Source organism: Gorilla gorilla, chromosome 18, assembly GCF_029281585.2.
Source record: "Gorilla gorilla gorilla isolate KB3781 chromosome 18, NHGRI_mGorGor1-v2.1_pri, whole genome shotgun sequence".
Classification (NCBI taxonomy): domain Eukaryota; kingdom Metazoa; phylum Chordata; class Mammalia; order Primates; family Hominidae; genus Gorilla; species Gorilla gorilla.
Genome location: NC_073242.2, coordinates 18,983,161 through 18,999,028, shown reverse-complemented (window position 1 = coordinate 18,999,028; position 15,868 = coordinate 18,983,161). Strand labels below are relative to the sequence as shown.

At 43.8% G+C, this 15,868-nt stretch overlaps 1 long non-coding RNA gene across 1 annotated transcript in view; it reads left to right on the top strand.

The window, feature by feature from the left end:
• LOC134757491 (uncharacterized) overlaps positions 1-8,466 on the top strand; it is a 39,368-nt gene extending 30,902 nt beyond the window's left edge. Inside the window, exon 3 of the long non-coding RNA XR_010131508.1 lies at positions 8,122-8,466. This is a non-coding gene — a long non-coding RNA (uncharacterized lncRNA). The remainder of the gene's footprint in view (positions 1-8,121) is intronic.
• Positions 8,467-15,868: the final 7,402 nt, after the last annotated feature.

Sequence of the window (15,868 nt, the reverse complement as noted above, 5' to 3'; positions counted from 1 at the left end):
GCTGGGACTACAGGTGCGGGCCACCACACCTGCCTATGGGTGTATTTTATATGCTAATGAGATGATTGGTGACTGGGGGCCCCTACATCTCTTCAGATGAGGCTGGTCACTGGAAAGACCAAGGCAGGATTAGAGGCTTGGAACTTCTGGCTCCACCTCCAACATCCCAGGGGCTCGAGATTGACTTCAGTCACCAATGGTCAATGATTTAACAAATCACGCCTATGAAATGAAACCTCCTAAACCACAGGGCTTGGAGAGCTTCTGGATTCATGAATACATCAAAATGCTGGGAGGGTGGTGCACCCAGAGAGGGCATGGAAGGTCTACGTCAGCCAACACCCCCATACTTTGCCCTAGGCATCTCTTCTATTTTGCTGTTTCTGAGTTTTATCCTTTACAATAAACCAGTAATAGTACACAAAGAGCATTCCTGGCTGGGTATGGTGGCTCGTGCCTGTAATCCCAACACTTTGGGAGGCTGAGGAGGATTGCTTGAGGCCAGGAGTTCAAGACCAGCCTGGGCAACATAGTGAGACCCTGTCTCTACAAATAATAAAAAAATTCGCTGGGCACGGTGGCTTATGCCTGTAATCCCAGCATTTTGGGAGGCCTAGGTGGGCAGATCACAACATCAGGAATTCGAGACCAGACTGGCCAACATGGTGAAACCCTGTCTCTACTAAAAATACAAAAATTAGCCAGGCGTGGTGGTGGGCACCTATAATGCCAGCTACTCGGGAGGCTGAGGCAGGAGAATCGCTTGAAACCAGAAGGCGGAGGTTGCAGTGAGCCGAGATCACGCCACTGCACTCTAGCCTGGGCAACAAGAGCAAAACTCCTTCTCCAAAAAAAAAAAAATTCACTGGGCACAGTGGCACACGCCTGCAGTCCTAGCTAGTTGGGAGTCTGAGGTGGGAGGATCACTTGTGTCTGGGAGGTTGAGGCTGCAGTGTGCTATGATCACACCACTGCACTCCAGTGTGGGCAAGAGTGAGACCCTGTCAAAAAAAAAAAAAAAAAAGAGCATTCCTGAGTTCTGTGAGCTGTTCTGGCAAAACATCAAACCTGAAAGAGGAGGAGTTGTGGGAACCCTTGACTCTGTGGCCAAGTTGGACAGAAGTGTGGGTTCCCTGAGCACCCAGTACTTATGACCTGCATCTGAAGCGAGGCTATTCTTGTGGGACTGAGTCCTTAAGCCAGTGGAGTCTGATGCCAGCTCCAGGTTGTTAGTGTCAGAATTGGATTGAATTGTAGGATACCCAGTTGAGAGAGCTGGAAAAGTGGTTGTTGGTGTGGAAAAAACTCACACATTTGGCGTCAGAAATATTGTGAGTAAAAACAGTTCATAGATAACTAGGACTGAAAGACATAAGCCCAAACAACATGTTGGTCACCAAAATATACCATTGAAAGGCAGGTGGTAGCTATTACTCAGTGTCAGCCTACTGTTTCTGCAAGGAAATTAAGGTCCAGTCTTGCATAGTCTTCTGTTTTTTGTTTTTTGTTTTGTTTTGTTTTGTTTTTGAGATAGAGTCTCACTCTGTTGCCCAGGCTGGAGTGCAATGACACTGTCTTGGCTCACTGCAACCTCCACCTCCCAGGTTCAAGCAATTCTTCTGCCTCAGCCTCCCAAGTAGCTGGGACTACAGGCGTGTGCCACCACACCCAGCTAATTTTTATATTTTTAGTAGAGACAGGGTTTCACCATGTTGGCCAATCTGGTCTCAAACTCTTAACCTCATGATCTGCCCAGCTTGGCCTCCCAAAGTGCTGGAATTACAGGCATGAGCCATCACGTATGGCCAGTCTTCTGATTTTTTAAGACAAGTGAAAAATATGGATTTCAACGTGAATGTTTTGATTTTTAGATATGAGAAGTTATATCAGTCAGGGTTAACAACTGCTAACAAAATCCTTTCTGACTTAAGCAGAAAAATAATTTACCAGGTAGCTCAAAAAATTGACCACAAGGTGGAAAACTGGACTGAAGAAGTGGGCAAGAGGCAGGTTATGATGGCTTATATCTGTAATCCCGGCACTTTGGGAGGCCAAGGAGGGAGGACTGCTTGAAGCCAGGAGCTCGAGACCAGCCTGGACAACATAGTGAAAACTCATCTCTAACTAAAAAAAAAAAAGCTGGATGTGGTGGCACACACTTTTAAGTCCCAGCTCCTTGGGAGGCTGAGGTGGAAGGATAACTTGAGCATGGGAAGTTGAGGCTGCAGTGAGCTATGATCATGCCACTGTACTCCAGCCTGGGTGACAGAGTGAGACTCTGTCTCAACAACAACAACAAAACAAAACAACACACAAAAAAATAAATAGGCAAGAACCGGGAGAGGCCCAGCATCTGGGGACATAGCAGGTGGTAAAAAGCTAACATTGGCCATGTTGCCCAGGACACTGAACAATGACCTTCTAGACCACTGATATCACTGCCTTTGCTTTCTCCCAACTTCCCCCAGTGTTCAAAATACTGGGTGTGTGCTTCTGTTGGCAGCACCTGGGTTGCGTGTCCCAGTACCCTGGCTTCCAGGGGACAGGGAGAGGGAGTATCTGTCCCTGTTGACTTCTGAAATGGGGAGAAGAACCTGTTTCAGGATTCTCTCAACACATGAAGTTTAGATGCTGGGAGGTTAAAAAAAAGTCAAGCACAGTGACCATATTAGGGATGCATTCAGCTGCAAAATAGTAAGAACTGTTTAAGGCCAGTCACTGTGGCTGACGCCTGCAATCCCAGCACTTTAGGAGGCCAAGGTGGGCGGATCACTTGAGGTCAGGAGTTCCAGACCAGCCTGGCCAACCTGGCAAAACCCCATCTCTACTAACAAATACAAAAATTAGCCAGCATGTTGGCACCTGCCTGTCATCCCAGCTACTTGGGAGGCTGAGGCATGAGAATCGATTGAATCCAGGAGCACGAGGTTGCAGTGAGCTGAGATTGTGTCACTGCACTCCAGCCTGGGCGATAGAGTGAGACTCTGTCTCAAATAAAAGAGAACAGCTTAAAACACAAGGACACAAGAAAGTAGAGATGGGCAGTCACAGAGGTAGTCCAGTATTTCCACAATGTCAAGGACCAGGCACTTCCTCTCTGCACACTCATCCTTCACATATTGGCTTTTTCGGCTCTTAGTCTTGTTGCCTCATGGTCATAAGATGGCTACCACAGCTCCAGCATCACATCTGTATTCCACTTGTGAAGAGGAGAATGGGGTGGCACCCCTAAGCACCCCTCACAGGACTTTCCATTTTATCAGAGTAAACAAAAGCCCAGCATACTTTGTCTTATAGCTCACGAGCCAAACCTAGATCGCATGACCACATTTAGCTTCAAGGTAAGATAGGACAGTGAGCATCTGCCTTTATTCTCTTTTTCTTTAAAAAACTTTTCTCATTTTAATTATTTTTGGTAACTTTATTTTGAAATATAAGTTCAAATTACAACAACATTGCAAGAATAGTATTAAAAACTTCTATATATCTGTCATCACATTCTCCAATTAACATTTTGCTACATATGCCTTATAGTTCTATTTTTCATATTATTTTTCTGTTTATTTAAAAATAAGTTGTAAACAGAATGCTCTGTACTTCTGCACATGTCAGAGTTTATTTGCCATGTACAAGTTCATTCTTATATATAACCACAGTGCAATGGTCAAAATCCAGAAATTACATATTATTACAAGTATCTGTAATATTTTATTTTTTTATCTATATTTTATTTTTTTCAGACCCTATAGTCATGCACAAAGGAGAAGAGGATAGGGAATAGCCATTGAGATAGCCAACCACAAAAGATTTTTTTTTAATTTTTACTTTTATTTTTTAGAGATGGGGTCTCATTCTGTTGCCCAGGCTGGGGTGCGGTGGCACGTTCATAGTTCTCTGCCTCCTCAAACTCCTGGGTTCAAACCATCCTCCTGCCTCGGCCTCCCAAGTAGCTGGGACTACATGCGCATGTCACCATGCCTGGCTAATTTTTAAAAATTATTTTTTTAGACAGGGTCTTCCTATGTTGCCCAGGCTGTGCAATTTTTTTTTTTTTTTTTGAGGCAGAGTCTCGCTCTGTTGCCCAGGCTGGAGTGCAGAGGCGCGATCTCAGCTCATTGTAACCTCCACCTACCAGGTTCAAGCGATTCTCCTGCCTCAGCCTCCTGAGTAGCTGGGACTGACTACAGGCACGTGCCACCTGTAGCCATGCCTGGCTACTTTTTGTATTTTTAGTAGAGACAAGGTTTCACCATGTTGGCCAGGCTGGTCTCAAGCTCCTGACCTCAAGTGATCTGCTCGCCTAGGCCTCCCAAAGTGCTGGGATTACAGGAGTGAGCCACTGCACCCTGACTGTGCAACTGATTTTTTAAAAAATCCCACCAGAGGCCGGGCGCGGTGGCTCACGCCTGTAATCCCAGCACTTAGGGAGGCCGAGGCGGGCGGATCACGAGGTCAGGAGATCGAGACCATCCTGGCTAACATGGTGAAACCCCGTCTCTGCTAAAAATGCAAAAAATTAGCCGGGCGCTGTGGCGGGTGCCTGTAGTCCCAGCTTCTCGGAAGGCTGAGGCAAGAGAATGGCGTGAACCCGGGAGGCGGAGCTTGCAGTGAACCAAGATCCCGCCACTGCACTCCAGCCTGGGCGACAGAGCGAGACTCCGTCTGAAAAAAAAAAAAAAAAAAAAAGTCCCACCAGATGGAGCAAACAACTGTGTCTATGGACCAGATTCTGCCTGAAAGCTATTAATTTGCCTTACCTGCTTTATACATTTTGCTGGACTCTCTTTTTTTGGATTAGAGTACTTAGAATATTTGTGTGGTATACATTTCTACTTTTCATGTTAATGTCATTTAGACTCCAAATAGCGTTGAAAAGACTGCCAGTTAACAGGTATGCATGGGTATAGAGTGCTATTCTATCCAAATATTCACTAAATAGATTTAAAAAATGAACAGGATTTTTTCTTCTTCAGTTCTCTTTTAATGTCAATTTCCTGAAAACCTTCCCTAAATGATATAATTATGTTGCTATAATTCTCACAATTTATAATAAAATCAGAGGATAAAAGAGGAATATTGAGAGTTCTTCCTCATCTCCTAGCAAAATTAAATCCAAGTCTCTGGGAAGATAGGAAACAGCATTCATGGAGTAATATCTTCATATTATCCTTTTTAATGAAATGGAGGATAGGAAATGTTTTTTAAAAAGTGAGTACAAGCCGGGTGAGGTGGCTCATGCCTGTAATCCCAGCACTTTGGGAGGCTGAGGCAGGTGGATCACGAGGTCAAGAAATCGAGACCATCCTGGCCAGCATGGTGAAACCCTGTCTCTACTAAAAAATACAAAAAATTAGCTAGGCGTGGTGGTGTGTGCCTGTAATCCCAGCTACTCCGGAGGCTGATGCAGGAGAATCGCTTGAAACCGGGATGCAGAGGTTGCAGTGAGCTGAGATCCTGCCACTGCACTTCAGCCTGGGCAACAAGAGCAAAACCCCGTCTCAAAAAAAAAAAAGAAATGAGGGTACAATGGAGGCCTGGCCTCTGGTCTTTTGGGGGAGTGTGGGGTGGTTTTGTATATAACTAGCTAATAGGAGAGTCAGGGTAGGTGGGCAGTTATGAAGGAGGAGAGGACCAGGTGTGGTGGCTCACACCTGTAATCCCAGTGCTTTGGGAGGCCAGGTGAAAGGATGACTGAAGGCCAGGAGTTTGAAACCAGCCTGGGCAGCATAGTGAGAACCCCAACTCTATTAAAAAAAAAATCATGAAGGACAGCCCCTGTCCTTCCCATTCCATTATTTCCACTTTCTGAGGCTGTTCTTATTTGTGACAACACAAGGGAATATTGTATAGGTTAATCTCTTAATAAGTCAATCTGAGTAATGGCATCTGGAATACCGATGGTTAAAAAAGGGAAAATATGTATAACTTAGAGGTTAAACAGTATGGGATTGAGGCTCGGACAGCCCTGAGGTCTATCCTGGCTCTGCCACTCACTAGCTGTGTAACCATAGACAAGTTACTTAACCTCTGTGTGCCTCAGTCCTCCTTTACAAAATGAGAATAGCAGTAAAGTCTACCTCGTTAGGTTGTAGTGAAAATTAGATAAGACTATTTACGTACAGTGCCTAGCACAGATTCTGGTGCATACATAGTGGCTGCTATGTTTCTGGGTGACCTTAGGGACGTCATTCAATCTCTTGGGACTTCTTGGGGTTGTTCATGTGGAGAAAATAATACAAAGGATGGGAAATTGCCTTGAAAAATATAGAACTGTATTTATTAACAGAAGTTGTTTCTTTTTTAACCATTCAATAATATATTAATAAATACCTGAAGGGTTTTTGCTGGTTGAGTTGAAAGCCCCAGAGGGGCTGGAGGCCACCCCAAGGCAGTACACATGAGTGCAGACAGAAGCTAAGATCTCATTCATAATCAGCTTGGAGTCCTGCAGTGGCTTGATTCTTGGAAATTGTGTGTGGGATAGCATGGCAGATACCATTGCTTACCTGGTAGTCATTTTCTCTTTTTTACTCATCAGCCAAATTCTGGTTTCCTTCAGACATTCAGTGGCCATGAGCTTTAAGGAACCCTAGCCCTCTCCCCAGGTCCATGAGATGGGAGAGTGGATCTTGAATATTTCAAACCAATCATGGTAAGTCCTCTTTTTTCTGCCAGTGATTGGTTCAGAAACAGGCATGTGACACCATTCTGGCCAACGCAGGAAAGCCTGAGGGGTGGGGCTCTGTGAACATTTTTCTCATTTTATGAATGAAGCCAAGGAGGAAACATGTGTTCCTTTCTTGCTCTGGCTTTGGAAGTTACTTTGTGAAGATGTGATGTTCATAGCTGTGGCAGTCATCTTGCAACCATTAGGAACAACGCTATGTTTGGCAATATGAAAAGCTCAAAAGAACTTAAGCCTTTGATGATATCATTGACCCATTGGGACCCTCCCCAACTCTTCCACCCTCAGGCATTTTGCTATGTAATTATTTTGTATACGGACCCTGTATTCTGCAACCTTGTTAAATTCATTTATAAGTTCTAGTGGTTGTTTTGTAGATTCCTAAACCTTTTCTATGTGAGAATCAGGTTGGCTGGGTGCGGTGGCTCACGCCTGTAATCCCAGCACTTTGGGAGGCCGAGGTGGTCGCATCACCTGAGGTCAGGAGTTTGAGACCAGCCTAGCCAACATGGTGAAGCCCCGTCTCTACTAAAAATACAAAAATTAGCCAGGCATGGTGGGAGGTGCCTGTAATCCCAGCTACTCAGGAGGCTGAGGCAGGAGAATCGCTTGAACCTGGGAGGTGGAGGTTGCAGTGAGTCGAGATCACGCCATTGCACTCCAGCCTGTGGGACAAGAGGGAGACTTCATCTCAAAAAAAAAACAAACAAAAAACAAAAAAACAAACAACAACAACAAAGAATTAGGTCACCTGCAAATAGAGACAGCTTTTCTTCTTCCTTTCTGATCTTTATGCTTTTTATTTATTTTTTCTTGCCTTATTGTAAGGGCTAGAACTACCAGTACAATGTTGAATAGAAGTGGTGAGAATATGCATTCTTGCCTTATTCATGATTTCATCTTGAGGTATTAGATTGTGCATTTATCATTGCTTAAGTCAGTTGAATTGGGTTTTCTGCAAGCTTCAATGCTTCCAGCTAAAAGCACTCCATCAGACACCATCACTGAAGGAAAGATTGATCTTAGAAGACTTAGTTGTATCTAGGTTGGTGTTATCAGGGTTACAGTTAAAATAGTTAACATGTTAGTCCAGGTGCAGTGGCTCATGCCTGTAATCCTAACACTTTGGGAGGCTAAAGCAGGAGGACTGCTTGAGACCAGGAGTTCATGACCAGCCTAGAAAACATAGTGAGACCTTGTCTCTAAAAAAAGAAAAAAGAAAAAAAAAAATAGCCAGGCATGGCTGTGTGTGCTTGTAGTCCCAGCTACTCAGGAGGCTGAGGTGAGAGGATCGCTTGAGGCCAGGAGTTTGAGGTTACAGTGAGCTATAATTGTGCCACTGCACTCCAGCCTGGGGAACAGAGCAAGACCTCGCTAAAAAACAAACAAAAACAAAAACTAACATCTTGAATTACTTCTATCTGCACATCTCTTAGGTTCTACTTGAATCATAGTTTCTTTGCTCCTGGGATACCCCTGCTATTCCCAGTGATGCTGCGAACTGGGGTTCAAAGTGGGGTGGTCTGGTGAGGCCTAAAATCCATGTCCGGTGGAGAACTGGCTGCATCCCTTACAGAACCTGCCACATATTTCTGCGACTTCCAAGAGGAAGGCTGGAATTTACTGAGCTTACTGAAGCCAATTATCCAAAGAGGATGTGATCCAGAAGCAAGATAAAGATCAAAAGGACTCAGCTGGGATTTGGCCTTCTCCAAGTGGAAGGAATAAAATCTGCAATTGGCTCTGAAAATAAAAACCAAACAAAATCTCAGGCAATCATAGACACGGCTCTTTGCTATTTATGAGCTTTTCTTTCTTTCTTTTTTTTTTTTTAAATTTAAACAAATGTTAAAAGATTTTTGTGTGGACCTCAGATTCCAGCTTTCACACTGAAACTCAACATCAGTGTCGAAGCACTTGCAGGCCATATGTGCTCCAGCGAGGGTTTGGGAATGTTGGGTGGTGTCGGTGGGCACCCATAGTTGCCACTTGCTATCACGTGAATGCCTTAGGCATGACGGATTGCCAGTGCCCCTCTGAGCAGTCACTTGGAAGCTTTGCCAAAATATAAATATGTAACATGAACAGAGGGTGCGTGGCTTTTTAACTGCACTAGCCACCTTTCAGACACCTGAGGCTTTGGTGTCCTCAGTTCCAAAAGCCACACAGCAGCTCTTAACCTGGAGAGAGGAAGGCACCTGGGGAAAAGTCACATTCTTCCAAAGCCTTCACATCAATCTTTCATGGATATTGAGTTTTTAAATGTTGGTGATTGTCGTGTCTTTTGCAGCCTGACATTTGGGAGGAAGGGTGTCGAACTTTATTATTTAAAAAACTTTTTTTAAATTTAAATTTAATTTAATTTAATTATGGCAAGAACACTTAACATAAGATCTGGCCTCTTCACAAAATGTTAAGTGTACAATACATTATTGCTGACTATTAAATTTTTTATTTTATATATATATATATATATATATATATATATATATTTTTTTTTTTTTTTTTTTTGTGAGACAGAGTCTCTGTCACCCAGGCTGGAGTGCAGTTGTGGAATCACAGCTCACTGTAGGCTTGACCTCCTGGGCTCAAGCAATCCTCCACCTCAGCCTCTTGAGTAGCTGGGACTATAGGTGCACGCCACCATGGCTGGCTAATTTTTTTTTTTCCACTTTTAATAGAGAAAAGGTCTCTATAAAAGAGGGAATTTTGGCCTGGCGTGCTGGTTCACACCTGTAATCCCAGCACTTTAGGAGGCCAAGGCGGGCTGATCACAAGCTCAAGAGATCGAGACCATCCTGGCCAACATGGTGAAACCCTGTCTCTACTAAAAATGCAAAAATTGGCTGGGCATGGTGGCGTGTGCCTGTAGTCCCAGCTACTTGGGAAACTGAGGTGGGAGGGTCACTTGAACCCAGGAGGTGGAGGTTGCAGTGAGCTGAGATCGTACCACTGCACTCCAGCCTGGCAACAGAACAAGAATCCGTCTCAAAAAAAAAAAAAAAGAGAGAGATTTTTGCCCAGGCTGGTTGCCCAGGCTGGTCTCAAACTCCTGGGCTCAAGCAATCCTCCTGCCTTGGCCTCCCAAAGTGCTGGGATTACAGCACAAGCCGCTGTGCCCAGGCTATGGTTAACTCTATAAATTATTATTTGTCGTGAACCACAGAGAAATCATTTAAAAAATGGATCCAAGGGGTTTCTAAAGGGCTGCTCCCACGGCTGCCAACACAGGTCTTCCGTGGTGCTGGGATGGAGGCTGTAAACGGTCTTGCCCTTCACAACTGGCCCTGGATCTGAACAGAGCTGAGCTCTCACTGGCTGAGTCTTCTTACGGTTGTACTGTTGCACATTGACAATCCCGCAGGCTGTAGAAAATGCTCTCATAACAGAGGAAACAGTTCCGATCTAGTGAATATCACTATGTGATATTTTATTGAATAAAATAATAATAGTAAACTCCTGGATCACTCGGCATCTGTCCAAAATAGTCCAGACCTCTAGGATGAACAAGTGAATGAGTAAATTTTTTTTACTTGTGGTAAAATGTACATAACATAAAATTTAACATTTTATACTAAAGTGTTACACTAAAGTGACCACTAAGTTGTATATCTATGCTAAACATATACTCTATACAAAAGGCCACTAAATGCTACATTTTATTTTTATTTATTTATTTATTTTTGAGACAGAGTCTTGCTCTGTGGCCCAGGCTGGAGTGCAGTGGCGTGATCCCGGGTCACTGAACCTCTGCCTCCTGGGTTCAAGAGATTCTTGTGCCTCAGCCACCCAGATAGCTGGGAGTACAGGTGTGTGACACCACACTTAGCTAATTTTTGTATTTTTAGTAGAGACAGGGTTTTGCCGTGATGGTCAGGCTGGTCTTGAACTCCTGGCTTCAAGTGATCCACCTGCCTCGGCCTCCCAAAGTGCTGGAATTACAGGCGTGAGCCCGGCCACATTTTTCAATGGTTAATTTTATGTTTTGCGGATTTTGCCCTAATAAAAAGAAGAAGGACCTTAAATATTCACAATTTTAACCATTTGAGAGTGTACAATTAAGTGGTACTAAGTCCACTCACAATGTTGTGCAAACATCACCTCTATCTTGTTCCAGATTATTTTCCTCACCCCATATGGAAATCCTGTACCCACTAAGCAGTTCCTGCCATTTCCCTCCTGCCTCCAATCCCTGGCAATCACAAATCTGCTTTCTATCTCTATGGATTTTCTTACTCTAGATATTTTTTACAAATGGAATCACACAATATGTAGCCTTTTGAGTCTGCCTTCTTTCAGTCAGCGTAATGTTTTCAAGGTTCATCCATGTTGTAGCATGTATCAGTACTTCATTCCTTTTTAATAAGAAGGAATCTTATTATTATTATTATTATTATTATTATTATTATTATTATTATTATTTCTGAGACGGAGCCTTGCTCTGTTGCCCAGGCTGGAGTGCAGTGGTGCGATCTCGGCTCACAGCAACCCCTGCCTCCCGGGTTCAAGCGATTCTCCTGCCTCAGCCTCCCAAGTAGCTGGGACTACAGGCGTGTGCCACCACACGCAGCTAATTTTTGTATTTTTAGTAGAGATGGGGCTTCACCACGTTGGTCAGGCTGGTCTCGAACTGCTGACTTCAAGTGATCTGCTCACCTTGACCTCCCAAAGTGCTGGCATTACAGGCGTGAGCCACTGCGCCCGGCCAAGAAGGAATATTATTGCATAATGATATTAACGCATATTGCACAGCACAGGTATCTCTCATTTTGATTATCCATTCATCAGTTTATGGATATTTGGGTTGTTTTCACCTTTTGGCTATGAACATTTGTGGATAAGCTTTTGTTTAAATCCATGTTTTCAATTTTTTTGGCATATATGGTAATTCTGTGCTTAACTTATTGAGGAACTGCCACACGGTGACAGTCCCACAGTGCCTGCATAATTTTTCATTCCTACCAGCAGCATATGGGGGCTCCAATTTCCACACCCTTGTCAATACTTGTTCTTGTCCTTTAAAAAAATTATAGCCATCCTAGTGGGTGAGTAAAAGACTTTCTGTTGGCTGGGCTCAGTGGCTCATGCCTATAATCCCAACAGTTTGGGTGGCTGAGGCAGGCAGATTGCTTGAGTTCAGGAGTTCAAGACCAGCCTGGGGAACATGGTGAAAACCTGTCTTTACTGAAAGTACAAAAAATTAGCCAGGTGTGGTGGTGCATGCCTGTAGTCCCAGCTACTTGGGAGGCTGAGGTGGGAGGATTGCTTGAGCCCTGGAAGTTGAGGCTGCAGTGAGCCGTGATAGCACCATTGCACTCCAGCCTGAGCAACCGGAGTGAGACCCTGTCTCACAAAAACAAAAAAACCTCAACTTTCTGTCTAAACTCTGTCTCCCCTGCCTTTCTCCCAATTTCTCAAAGTACTAATATAATTTTGCACAATAATTTTTTAAGCTATCTATGGTTTAGTCTATCAATTGTGATTCTTTTGGTTGCAAGTAACAGGAAACCAACTCAAACCAGGTCAAACAATAAAAGCCAGCTTCAGAGACACTTCTGGTGTAGTTTGATCAAGATTCCAGCTCTGTTTCACTGCATTTCTTCTGGCACTGCCTTCTCCGTAAGTTGGATTCATCCACAAACTGGCTTTCTCCAGGCTTTAAGGTAGCTATCAACAACAAACAAGGTTACAAGCTTCCTTATTCATATCGGAGAAGGGCGAGTCACTGCCCTTAATTGATGAATACAAATCCTAACTCCGTTGATTGGACCAGTCTTAAGCCAGTTCTCCTAATCGTGGATCACTGAGCTGATTCGCTTAGGCTAGGCCTGGGTTACTTGAACCAGTCAAGGGCAAGTCTGATGGAAATACCCTGATAAGCTTGGACCCATCAAGTCCCACCCTTGGATTTGAGATTTAGGTCAATTCCATCCACCACGGCTTTTAGACAATGAGGGAAAAGGAAAAAGGAAATCGATGTCCGCTCTATTACTATTTGCTTTGTTAGAGGATTTGGTGAAAAGAAGTCCATTTGGTAGAATCTTTTTTCTTTTCTTTTCTTTCTTTCTTTTTTTCTTTTTCTTTTTTTTTTTTTTTGAGATGGAGTCTCGCTCTGTTGCCTAGGCTGGAGTGCAGTGGCACGAATTCGGCTCACTGCAACCTCCACCTCCCAGGTTCTAGCAATTCTCCTGCCTCAGCCTCCTGAGTAGCTGGGACTACATGTGCGTGCCACCATACCTGGCTAATTTTTTGTATTTTAAGTTGAGACGGAGTTTCACCGTGTTAGCCAGGATGGTCTCCATCTCCTGACCTTGTGATCCATCCGCCTCGGCCTCCCAAAGTGCTGGGATTACAGGCGTGAGCCACCACGCCTGGCCCATTTGGTAGAATCTTAATGTCCATCTGCTAGAGTTATGGTCAAATTGAAGTGGACTGGCGGCCTTTCTGTTATAATGATTCTCAATAGCATTATTAATACTTAGTGTCTTAAACCTTTATATATCTTAAAACTTATTTGTGGGTATTATCAGTATTCCCACTTTACCGATGAGGTTTGTAAGGTTGACAAATCTGAAAGATGCTATCACCTTGAACCAAGACGGGATATATGTGTGTCCTTTCTAGGCATATTCTGACAGCTCAGCAGAGTCGGCTAAGATGTGTGGGCACCTGGACAGGCTAATGTTGAGGTATCCTATTGAGTCTGGCGGTCAGGGTTAAAAACCTGGCCCCATCACCTACCAGGTGGTGACCTTGAGCAAGTTACTAGCACTTTGTGCCTCAGCACTTTGGCAATAACAAATAGTACCTACCTTGTTGAATTGTTAATGAAGATTACATCATTCATATACATGGTAAGAGCCCTGTTAATCTTTGTAAAAAAAAGTCTTTGTAAAAACTAATGACACTTTTCTCTATCTGGTTACATTTCCAGGGATGTTTTAGCACCATCCTTGAGGTTTGGCACCTGCTGTTCTATCCCTTAATCCAGTTCAGGCTGCAACCTGGACCTTCTCCAACCCCCAGCCACTTTGCTAATCAATATCTTATCACATCGCATCTCAGTCTGGGCTCTCCCAGACCAGGCAGGGAGCCCCTAGGTCCTGCCAGCCTGCTGCCACCGTCTGCATGGCTCTTAGCTGGGGAGACAGAAACCAAATCCTTCCCAAAGATGCTGGGAAATTAGTTTAGCACCGTCTGCCGGTGTGCGGTGACTCAGAGGCAGCCAGCCCAGCGGGGCTTATGGGCTCCAGGGTTTGAACAAGATTGATGTTGTCGTGAATGCAAAGCAGGCTGAGAGAGCCAGGGGGGCTGGGAGGCAGGGCAGGCAAGAGCCCTCTGTTTACTCCTAGCTCCCCTTCTAGGTGAGCTGAGGTTTTGGGCAGCAGGGCCAGCTCAGCTGCTTACTATGATGTTAGGGAAGCCAGAGGACTCTGAGGAGGGGCAGTGGGGTGCCCAGATTTTAAGGGTTCATGTGATTAAGTCAGTAGCTGGCTCTGGGGTCATTAGGGGAGAGGGACAATGGCCAAGAGTGTAAGATCCCGAATATGCAGATGGTTGGGGCTCTGGATTGGTTAGTTTGCATATGAAGGCGTGCTCACAGGCTCGCTATTTACTGTACCTAGGAATTGGCTGGCCCTGGGAGGGGTAGGGTCAGCCAGGCCCCGGATATCAAAGTGTCAGCAATACAGAAAGTAAAAAGGCATGATTAACTCAACCAGCACTTCTCAAAACTGTCACAGCCATAAAAAACAAGGAAAAACTGAGAAACAGTCACAGACCGATAGAGATTTAAGAAGATATGATGACTATATATAATCTGTGACCCTGGATGGGATTCTGGAACAGGAAAAAATACATTAATGGAAAAACTGGTAAAATCCAAATAAAGTCTATAACTTTGTTAATAGCATTGTACTAATATTAATGTCTTAGTTTTGATAATTATACTGTGGTTAAGTAAGATAGTGACTTTAGGGGAAGCTGGGTGAAGAGGATACAGAAATTCTCTGTACTAATTTTGCAACTCTTCTATAGCCTAAAATTATTTCAAAATTAAAAACTAAATAGCCCAGGTGCGGTGGCTCATGCCTGTAATCTCAGCACTGTGGGAGGCTGAGGTGGGCGGATCTCCCGAGGCCAGGAGTTCGAGACCAACCTGGCCAACATGGCAAAACCCTGTCTCTACAAAAATTAGCCGGGTGTGATGGCACACGCCTGTAGTCCCAGCTACTTGGGAGGCTGAGCCAGGAGAATCGCTTGAACCCAGGAGTCAGAGTGCAGTGAGCAGAGAATGTGCCATAGCACTCCAGCCTGGGCAACAGAGCAAGACCTTGTCTCAGACAAACAAGCAAACAAACAAGCAAACAAAGAAATTAAGAACTAAAAAAACCAGGGACCTTCGTTTATTTACTGTGTATTTTTGCTTGAACTATGCTAGGCATTTTATATGCCAATGAGGTAGGAGGCAGGACTTGACTCCAGACAAGGGGCTCAGACACTGGACCAAATTGAGGACTAGCTAAAATAGGGCCAGGGTGGAAGCTGCTTTCTAAAGCAGCTATGAAACAAATCACTACAAACTTAGCAGCTTAAGACATCACCCTAAAATAAGTGAGTAACAAAAAGACAAACGCCGTATGATTCCATTTATGTGAGGTATCTAAAATAGTCAAATTCGTAGAAACAGAAAGTGGGGTTATCAGGGGCTTGGGGGAGGGGGGAATAGGGAGTTGTTTAATGGGTATAGGGTTTCACCTTTGCAAGACCCAACAGTTTTGAAGATCTGTTGCACAGCAATAGAATGTACTTAACACCACTAAAATGTACACTTGAAAATGGTTAAGATGGTATGCTTAATGTTATATGTTTTCACTAAAATTAAAAAAAATACAAATTCTGTAGCCAAAATGTCCTGGACATTTAGTTGATCCTTTTAAGTTCAAATGTGAATGATTTGTCATGTATAATTATTTATGTTGAATGTAAACAGTACCTTTTAGAGATGAATATTGGGTGGCCTTATTTGTTTCAATATCTTTGGCCCTAAATCACCAGGCACCAAAATTGTTACTCATTTTTTTTTTCCAAATTGTACTTAGAGATAGTGATAAATATGCACTAAAATATAAACTTAAGAATGGTACCAACGATAGCACAAAATCATTACCTATAAACTAAACA